This window comes from Vanacampus margaritifer, chromosome 12 (assembly GCF_051991255.1).
Source record: "Vanacampus margaritifer isolate UIUO_Vmar chromosome 12, RoL_Vmar_1.0, whole genome shotgun sequence".
Classification (NCBI taxonomy): domain Eukaryota; kingdom Metazoa; phylum Chordata; class Actinopteri; order Syngnathiformes; family Syngnathidae; genus Vanacampus; species Vanacampus margaritifer.
The window spans coordinates 4,861,506-4,869,828 of record NC_135443.1 but is presented as its reverse complement, the minus strand read 5'-3'; the positions used below and the strand labels follow the sequence as shown (position 1 = coordinate 4,869,828).

The 8,323-nt window shown below is 40.4% G+C and overlaps 1 protein-coding gene across 1 annotated transcript in view; it reads right to left on the bottom strand.

The window, feature by feature from the left end:
- LOC144061314 (VPS10 domain-containing receptor SorCS1-like) overlaps window positions 1–8,323 on the bottom strand; it is a 129,140-nt gene that overhangs the window by 112,530 nt on the left and 8,287 nt on the right. The gene's annotated exons all lie outside the window — the stretch shown is intronic.

Here is an 8,323-nt window from a genome sequence, read left to right as displayed (position 1 = left end):
AGCCCCAGGTACTAGCTAGTGAGCTCCTTAGCTAGCTCCCGAGTGCTCGTCTACCTGTCAAGGAGCTAGCTACCTAGCACAAGGGGCTAAAGCCAAACTGTGGCAGGGTTTTTACTTTCTGGACCTGGATTTGCCACCCCTGCCAGACTTGAATAGAATTATTTGATGCGTGAGGTGACTGGAAGGAGGAAGAAGTGCTTGCCCAAACATTTCCACGCGCATGCGGCACTGCTGCTCGTTTAATGCACGGAACCACCACCTGTTGCTTTTAGGGAGGTATCTGTGTCGTTAATTGTAAAATACGATTTTATGTCAATTACTCGACTTCTAGTTCGAAACTGTCATTGCGGAGTGGTAAAGTCATTGAACTATGGCTATTACCCAACATACAATACTAGCTAACTCCCAATTTGGCACTGTTCATGAAGAGAAGTGTCATTTCTTATAAGATGGCAGCACCCACAACTGGAACCCCCACAACTGCCACTCTCTGAGCACAAGCTTGATCCCTCTGCCTTGTCTTAAAACACGGCCAACACATCACATGCTATCCTTCAAAACACAACTACTGTAGAGACGGCCCGCAAGACTGAAAAAGCGAAAACTAAAAAGAGTTCCTACAGCGAGTGGCATCGGCTCACACAGCCTTGCATAAGAACAACAACATTCAGAGAAGTCTGCGACACCAGAGAAGAGAGTTCAACTGAGAGTTCTTGCCAGGGGGGTTTTCAGACCCAGACATCAGACATGCAGAAGTCGGCTTCACCTGGAGCCTGCCGCAGTCAAGGTGCACAGCGGGGTGATGGATGCTAATCATTACTCGTGCGCGTTCCTCATCCGTCCTGATGCCCTATGGATAGCCTCATCCACTTATGCAAGAGTGTTTGATCCAAACGGACATCCAGTGTTCAAGGCTTGTTGAGGCCAAGTGGCCTTGAGTCATGTAAGGTGGACTGTACATGTCACAAAAAGCATACACTGTCTATGAAAAAGATATCAGGACAGCATGCTGATTTCTGGGAGTCAGTGGTGCAGGAAGACATTTGTAATGACATTTTTAGACATCAAGGAGAAAGTCGTAAGGATAAAGCTGACCAAACAATCTTTCATATAACGTAATTGATGAGGAAACCTCAATCAACCGTGGCGGCCATCTCAGGTTTTAATAGTATTAAGAGACTGAATTAATTCACTTGTCACTGATAGAGCCAGCATACAGCGCAGAGACAAACGTGACTGCCCCATGTGGAGCAATTACAATGAGCCCTTTCAGAGTGGAGTGGGAATCATGGGAACTATAAAGAGGGGAAGCCGGGCTTTGACACCTGCCGTCAAGGAGAACAGTAGTTGTCAGAGTAGTCTTTGAAAGCTGCTCTTTGGGTGTCTAGCTCCTTCACTGAGCCAAAGTCGCCCCAGGTGTTATTTTTAGCAACTTAAAAAATTGGAAACCACCACAACATAACCCGTCTTGCACTTAAGTGCAAGTTCGGCAACTGGGTCTTTCCTGTAACAAGACTGAGGCCCTGGCCAAGGTACGAGAGATGTGGAGGAACCTGATTGGGGACCACTTGGGGTACGAGGGTCTAAGAAGAAGTACTTTTATGATTGGGAATCTTTTCAGAAACAAACTTTTTTTGTTAAATGGTCTCTTGATATGGTGGATTTTCAAAACGGGTGGACTGTTCTGCTTGTTATTGCACAAATGCAATATTAAATAGAACGCCACTTTTGAAAACTAAGATTACATGAAATCGTTCCCCTGTCCAAAATTGTATGAAATATGCAATCTGGTAGAAAACATTTTTTGTTTTTTTAAGTGTTAGGTCCCTAAAGTGAAGCATAATTTGCCCAAATTGGTTGATTCAATAGAATAAACAACAAGGACTTAAAAAAATCATGAGTTTCAATCGGCCAGAAGTGGCCATGTACAACTTAGTGTAAACAGTATAAAAAATTTGGTGGTTGGAAATTACAAAATCGGACAACAATCTCCACCCTTATGGGCAATGTCACTGCATTTGCAATACAGCTAATATGGTCAGATTTTCAGCCGTTGTGAGTGGGTCCGGAAAATATGCTATGCAATATAGCAGGGGTTCACTGTAGTTCAAAGCAATAATTCTGTCAATTTTGAATGACATTCAACATACAAATTCTTATTCTTAGGATTCTCAGATAAAATCCATCTGTTCTTTGTCATTCCTCAACAAGCTTTCACCATTTTGATTAATGCCATTATTAAACCCTGGAGAACCCACGGGGTCAAATTTGGCCCCTATAAATTCTGCTACTCAAATAACAAAGACCTTTCTTTTTTTTTCCCAGCAGTGATTTTGTCCCTGTGTTCTTGTTTCCATTAGCCAACGTGTGTTTGTACATTCAAAATCCAGTTCTAAAATGCAACAAATAAAACAAAAAAATTATATTGTTCAATGTAGCTGTGTATTTGATTGATTATTTTCTTAAATTCTAAATAGTTTACTGACAGTTTTTGTTATTCTGATTTTTCGAAATGATACCCCTAAATCACAAAAGGGTCAAATTCCGCCCTAATCCTAAATTAGGGAATAAAGGGTTAAAATTGAAAAAACATATATTTTGATGTTCAGTGAATTTATAGCAGTCATTTAATGTATAATTCATAATTTTTCAAAGAAAAACTGTACTGCTTCCTAATTTCAATAATATTCAATGATCGTGTACAAATTCACAGCAGGACGCCTGCTGATTTTGACGTCAGAGATGGGGAGAAGGGCGCCGCTTCTTCGTCAGTTGCAACTTTTAACTGTGTTTCCTCACTGCTAATTAGCGATTAGCGAAGCGCGGACACACTTTGACAGTTTCCTAGTTTAGCAAGCCATGCCAGTAAATTGCATTGTGCCTGAAGGAGCACTGTGAGCACACCTGTCCTCATCCAGCTGGACTTTATTCTGCAACGCCACTCTCCTTTCACCGGGGCGAGCTCGGTGGATGGTGAGATTCAATAAAGGGAGACTGATTAACATTTGGATCCAATATAAATGTGTCAGTTGGCGGCAGCGACGCCAAAAGCAACCGCGAGAACCACACAGGAACTGCACGCTGCGAAGGCTTCGGAATACAGAGGAGCAAACGCGCCGCAAGGGAGAATCTCTGATTTATTTACAAGCAGCCCGGGCTGCGCGCTCAGGAGCAGCAGTGGAGGTGCACGCTTGTGTCTGTGCCAAAAACACGAAAAGCAGCAACTGGCATCTTGACAAGAGGCAGCTCATTTGTCCTACACCGTCTGTGCCAGCAGCTATTAGATAATCCGCCTTGAGGTGGCGCGGTGTGCACATGTGAGGCCTTCTTCGCAGTTTATGATTGCTCGTGTGTCAGCTTTGACGCCATCGCATCTGACAAGTCGCTGTCACAAGTCCAGACGCCTTCAAAAGATTTGGAAGAATAAGCTTTGCAGTGCACTTCTCTTTCATTTGAATGGTCTTGTAACGTTACACATTGTTGTCACTCTACACTCTAAAAATAGTTGGGTTAAAAGTAACCCAATTACGCATCAAAAATGGGCCGATCCACTGTGAGGTTCAATTTGACCCAACTTTCTAGGTTGTTTTATACAAAATGACCCCATTTTTTTTTTACCTTTGGGTCAAATTAACCCAAGTAGAGGAGCTGACCCAACTTTATCGGTCGTTATATACAAAATGACTAAATTATTTTGCCCAAAGTTGGGTCAAGTTGATCCAAGTAGAACATCTCACCCAACTTCCTGGGTTGTTTTAGTAATAAAATAAATACATAAATAAATAAATAAAAGGCCCATTATTTGACCCACAGTTGAGTCAAATTGACACAAGTAGAGGAGCTGACCCAACTTTATCGGTCATTATATACAAAATGACTAAATTCTTTTGCCCAAAGTTGGGTCAAGTTGATCCAAGTAGAACATCTCACCCAACTTCCTGGGTTGTTTTAGTAATAAAATAAATACATAAATAAATAAATAAATAAAAGGCCCATTATTTGACCCACAGTTGAGTCAAATTGACACAAGTAGAGGAGCAGACCCAACTTTATGGGTCGTTATATACAAAATGACCCAATTTTTTACACAATGTTGGGTCAAATTGACCCAAGTAGAGGATCTGTCCATTTTTGACCCAACTCTTTTTAGTGTTCTTTACAGCAGTGGTCCTCAAGCCTGATCCTCAGGGACCGGTATCCAGTCTGTTTTCCATGTCTCCCACAGCCAACACAGGTGGAGATCGTTATCAGCCTTCTCCAGAGATTGCTGATTAGCTGGTGATATGAATCACCTGTGTGGGCTGTGGGAGGCATGGGAAACAGGCTGGATACCGGTCCTCGAGGACCAGGGTTGAGGACCACTGCTTTACAGGACAGCAGAACCTCTTAACTCAGCACACATTTTTCGAATTTCAAAAAGCATTTTACAAAACAATTTTTTTTTTAAGTGTAAGTCACTGGTGGTGCAGTGGTTCACTAAGCCTGTCTAGTGTGCTGGCAGTGTGGGAATTATTTGAAAGCTAAGCTCCAGCTCACAGTGACCCTGAAGAGGATAATCAGTCCAGAAAAATGGACGAACACATCGATATTTAAAATCTCATTCATTTTTGTCAGGCTCCAAAAGTCACCCTCATAAAATCTTTATTAACTCTAGTCTACATGTACTTTTTTAAGCAATATTTTAACATTCTGAAATGTCATCCAAATGTAAAATAAGCCTAAAATAAAACAAAAATAACATTAACGCCTTACATAACAGAGACATGAAGGCCTTTGCGATATTTTCTGCTTGGCAAAAGTCATTTGGGTTTTTCTCAACAAACTCCGGCTTAAAAAATACACAAGTTGGTTTAACTAAGAAATTTAAAGTGCCTATAGGGTGCGAATGTGAGTGGATGGTTGGTTGTCTAAATGTGCCCTACAATTGGTTGGCGCCGAGGCATGAGTGTACCCTGCCTCTAGCCAAAAGCCAACTGGGAGAGGCTCCAGCTAATCTTACAATAAATTCTATATCCGTTATATCGTCCCACCCCCCCCACCCCAAAGGTTTGGTTGAACTCCAAATTGTACGACTTTTGAGACACTTAGCTTGCACCACATACTTACAGTACTATCTATTCCTCTGACAGTTCAGCCTACAGACAGCTCTGAAATTTAATTTACACATCTCAAGGTCATTTCCTGTAGCATGCATCTCAATTAAAGTCAATGTCAGGCAAAAAGCGCTGAGGAGTTGTCGTCTTCTCTTTGTCCCATCTGTTCCATCAACACACCTAAACAGGAAGCTTCCTTGTAGGCAATTTTTGTGATCATGTCGCTACTTTTCTCCGCGACCTAAAGACGACACCTGCCTCTTTGAGAAAGTGTTTATATTTAAATTCATGAATCGAGTACGGTACATCCAGAAGGGGAATCTCAAATCTATTTGAAAGTGGCAGCGTTGCTGTGAACACAAATCCTCAACCTCAAGGTACTGATAGGAAAACTTTGGATCTGCAAAAAAAAAAAGCAGCCACTTTCTCGGAACCCCGGTAACCATCTATTGGATAATATATAAATTTTTTGATATGGTGTCATATCTTGTGTAGATTTTAGTGCTGTTTAATCCGTTTTTGGAAATGGAACTTTGAAGCTAGCATGCATATTCAACTAGAATGCCAATCGGAAGACTTGCCTGGCTCAAAACGGGTGGACTGTTCTGCTTGTTATTGCACAAATGCAATAATTAAATAGAACGCCACTTTTGAAAACTAAGATTACATAAAATCGTTCCCCTGTCCAAAATTGTTTGAAATATGCAATCTGGTAGAAAACTTTTTTTTTTTTTTTTTTTAGTGTTAGGTCCCTATAATGAAGCATAATTTACCCAAATTGGTTGATTCAATAGAGTAAATAACAAGGACTTAAAAAAAATCATGAGTTTCAATCGGCCAGAAGTGGCCATGATACAGCCAACATGTACAACTTGGTGTAAACAGTATAAAAAATTGGGTGGTTGGAAATTACAAAATCGGACAACAATCCCTTATGGGAAATGTCACTGCATTTGCAATACAGCTAAATTGGTTCAGAAAAATGTCCAGCAGAGCCCATAGGGACAACATCACAAAAAAAAAAAAAAAAGATTGATGATTTGGAATCAAAATTAATTGAGCTCCTCTTTTTCCAATATCCTCTAAATATGTTTAACAAAATCAAAACAAAAATATTAATTAAAGCTAACCTTGTTGGCTTAAAAGGTCTTTGACAGGATGGAACATGCTATGAATCAAAACTGACCAACTTGTACCTGTAATTGCACTCACTCCTAACATGTCCCCGCAGCAGTTAAGTCGCTGACAACTCATCACTGAAAAGAACATGATTTGTCCCAAATCTGATGCACGAAATCTGAGGGGCCCAGAGCTACCAGCCAACAGAGTGACACTTCCCCCACACAACTCGTTATTTTCTTGATCTTTCCAGATAGCTGCCTCTGCCTCAGCTTGATGAAATGAACAAGAGAGAGCACAGAAGCGTTTGAAGCAGCAGTTGACAAGCGAAAAGGGAGACGTCTTGCAATGTCACTAGATGGCAGTATTGAGCAGCAAAAGTTACATATGCGGGTCAGGTCCTCAACACGAACTGTATGGGGATGGGAACATGTCATGTGCATGAGGAAGGAGATATCTGACCTTCTCATGTTTATTTTAATAACTTGTCCTCGTGTGACTGTTACCTTTGACCTTGACCGGGTGAATTGGGCTTTAGAGAGGATGTCCGCGAACGACAGGCGTGGCTCCACGACTGCAGAACACTCAGGAAATGAATGTTTTATCAGGCTGTGCAAAGACGTCAACAACAACAGATGAGTGAGATGGGGAAGGGGGGGGGGCACATCTAAATTTAACTCATTAGTGGGCTCCCAAAAGCAGATTTAAACATGTACGCAGCACAATGGATAGTGGTTAGAATGTCTGGCTCACAGTTTTGAGGTCTGGGGTTCGAATCTGAGCTTTCCAATGCGGAGTTTGCATGTTCTCCAGCTGTCTCTCACATTCCAAACAAAATGCATGTTAGCGTCATATGAGATAATGTGACTGCACACTCGCTGGCCAACAACGTCATTGGGCTGCTTAAGTTTTTGGAGCAGCAACTCGAGCCCCGGCCAAAAAGAGTCAGGAAAAACAGAAAATCAATTTAATGCTATAGCTCCATAATTCACTACTACATAGTTCTCAGCCATGGCACATGTTGTCAGCAATTACCCTATCTTCAAACATGTATAATGTATTTGGAAACAAATTACGATATGTTCCCCACATACTTGTAGTTTGGCTATTACGGATTTGCAGATTTTTTTAAATTAAAAAAATATATATATTTATTTATTTATTTTTGTTAGCCAACACACAGCTTGTTGGATGTTTTGCTTAGTTTTTTCAAGAATTATTGAGGTTTTAAAAAAAACTTTTTTTTCTCCCAACATTGCTTTATAATGGTCATCAGTCATACAGTTATATGCAGATTTTTTGCTATTACTGGTTTAGCACAGTCCGTATCCCCCTTGAATAGTGGGGGTCCACTGTACAGGAACTTCAAATCCGAGCTTTTACATACTTAATAGACCTGGAATATTTGTTGCAATAATTTAGCAATTTTTTCACAAAATGTATTTATTTATTTATATATATATATATATATATATATATATATATATATATATATATACGCAATATTTAGCTCATATAAAAAAAATTGACTTCTTTATTGTCAATATTGCAACTCAAATGTTAGTCAAACATTTTTTTTTGTGCATTTAATATTGCATTTATTTCAATTGTCAAATATTGGGTTAATTAATCAACATTTAATTACTTAAAAATATAATTATAACACAATTTTAATTTATTTTATTTGACCCTATTCATAAATAACCTGGTCCATCTGAAATATTTCATGTGGTCCTTGAGCCTAAAAGTTTTCCCACCCCTGCTCCAAACTGTCCCATTAGCGTGAATGTGAGGTGAAAGCTTGTTTGTTTATACTGTGCGTGCCTTGCTGGCATTCACCAAAGAAACCAGATCAGAATCTAAAGGCTCATTTCCACCAACGGGTACAGTCTAGCCACCAGTCCCTGGTGTGCCCCGCCTCTTGCCCAAAGCCGTCTGGGATAGGCTCAGGCTCACCCTAACCCTAATTAGACACGCAAGAAAATGGATGGATGCATATTGCATAGAATCGCTCTCATATACGTTGTATATATACTCACAAAGCCCTGTAAATACCACAAAAACACAACATAAAGAAGACGGTGGTGCAATTGTTTGCCCGCATTCATCGT